Source organism: Egretta garzetta, unplaced genomic scaffold, assembly GCF_000687185.1.
Source record: "Egretta garzetta isolate BGI_Z169 unplaced genomic scaffold, ASM68718v1 scaffold345, whole genome shotgun sequence".
In the NCBI taxonomy this organism is placed as follows: Eukaryota; Metazoa; Chordata; class Aves; order Pelecaniformes; family Ardeidae; genus Egretta; species Egretta garzetta.
Window position 1 is genome coordinate 341,095 of NW_009259692.1, and position 2,345 is coordinate 343,439.

Below are 2,345 nucleotides of genomic sequence, written 5' to 3' on the forward strand. Positions count from 1 at the left end.
CTGTAACCGAGCCTGGCAGAGATAGGCACGTTGGGCCCCTGTGTTTTGCTGACAATATCCCCATTTGACAATTCAGATCTGGCTAACAGGCGACAGGTAGGGAGCCTTTTTTATCCAGTGGTCCCTGTGACCTAAATCCATACCAATGAGCGATCCCTCCTCTGCTCTTTCGGTAGTTTTGGAGTCACCAGCTCTCTTGCAGGATGCTGAACTTGGAAGCTCAAAAATCTAGTCTAGTCCAGATACACTGACCAGTGCAACCAGTGGTCTTACGAACGACGGATTTTAAAGGCAGGGCAATCGCATCTGAGATAGAAAAAATAACATCACAGACACTATTGGCTATAGCTGGGTGTTATTTTGACAAGCCAAGTTAGACTGAACTAATCTTGGCTGCATATAAAGAGTCATACTACAATAAAAGATACTTGGTGCCCTCGAAAGAAGGTCACATTCTTGATTGCACTGGCATTTTAACTGGAAAAAATACAGTATTTAGAGACAGAGAAGCCTTCTACTTCCCCAAACAGTCAAAACTCGTCATCTTTGCTCTCCCTTTTAGCATAAGGAAAGTTTATTTTCTTTCGGTGTGAGTGGCGCAAGTTAAAAGAAAAAAATTCAAAAGACATGTAAATGGAATGCCCATCTTCAAGAGCAAAAGAGAGACTGGAATTTTTGTGCCAGAAGAGAAAGGATAAAAACATAATGGAGATGAGTAGCAAGGAGCTGTATACATTGAAAAACATTGTTGCATGAGATCAGATGAGTGAAAAGTAAATTTTTTTGGTGGGGGCAGAAGCTAGGACAGTATTAACAGTCAGAGGAGCATGAGTTTCCCATATAAATGTTGAGAAGAAAAAGCACAAATAAAAATACGATGCCCCTGACAGCAGCAGGGGGGAACTCAGTGATCTAAGCGAGTCCTTCCAGTCCTCTTAGTGGGGTTTCCACTCATGGCTCCATTTTAGCAGAGGTGTGTAAGGTGTGCTACAAAGTCAGCAAGAACTGCCCTGTGAAAATAACCATCTCTGGCTGTCCCTAAGGAGCTGCCGAGATTCCTGGGAGAGGGCCACCACCTCTGCTCCTATTCTGGGCAGCTCAGGATTTGTCTTCTCCACAGGAGTCTGGATTTTGCTCCAGGGCAGCCTTGAGTCATTCCCTAGGATCTCCTTGGGAGATGTGCTTTATTTCCCAACTGGTTCAGAGTGGAAAATGTCAAAATATAAAGTGGAATTGTACAAATATCCATTTATCTGTACTATTTCTTTTAATTAGCCAAACTGTCACTAGCAGCCGCTCTTCTCATCGAGGAGGACAAGAAGGTAGCACACATGTGTGTGTGTGCATGTGTGTGTCTGACCATGTGTGTGTGCACACGCGTGTGCACTCCTGCAGCGGCTCGGGGCACGTCACGTGCAGCAGCAACGCGGGGATGAGGCAAGACCCCAGGAGGGAGGTCCTGGGGGTCTCCATGCATGGGCACAGCTCAGGCTCCCCATGGCAGGGGTTTCTGTTTCAGTCTGGTGAGCCCCATGGCACGCACACCCCTAAGGCTGGCTCAGAGCACACACTTGTCCAGCCCAAATTGTGGTGGTTCTGGTTTTAGGTAGAAACTGGCTTCTTGTAAAATGTGACAGCTCCTGAGCTTGAAGGGCGATGGTGACCTCCCAGCACCGTGCTGATGGCTACCCAGCAAAAGGGCTTGCTTTTTCTTCATTTCCCTCCATGTTTCCCCAGCCTCTTGTCTTCCACTACTCAGTATTTTTCTTCCTTTGCTTCTGCTGTTTCTTTCCCTTCATGTTTTCACCTCCTGAGGCCTTTCCTTCTGCCTTCCCCACCCTATCCAGCTCCTCACGCTTAGGCTCTCCCCCTTCAGAACAGGAATGCTCACTCCCCATCTCACACTGCTTTCATAGAATTGTTTAGGTTGGAAAAGACCTTCAGGATCATCAACTCCAACCGTTTTGCCCCAGGCTCCTCCCTCCTACTCTTCTCCAGCTTCCCCTGTTCCTGCTCTGCCAGACCCTAGCAGCAGCCCTGCACCACGAGGACACGAGCCGAGCCTCTGATCTGTTCACCAGAGAAAAGAAAAATGGAAAGAAACACAGGAAAGAAACAGAGGTACCCATGCCTTCAATAGGCAACTTCATTTAAAAATAGAGAAAACCTTAATGCCCCCAGATGGCAGAGTCCAAGCTGCTCTGGAGACTTTGTGCTACATTTCTGTATTACAGAATCACAGAATCATTTGGGTTGGAAAAGCCCTTTCAGCTCCCCCAGCCCAACCGTTCCCCTACCCCTGCCATCCCACCCCCAAACCCTGGCCCTCAGCACCGCCTCTGCCC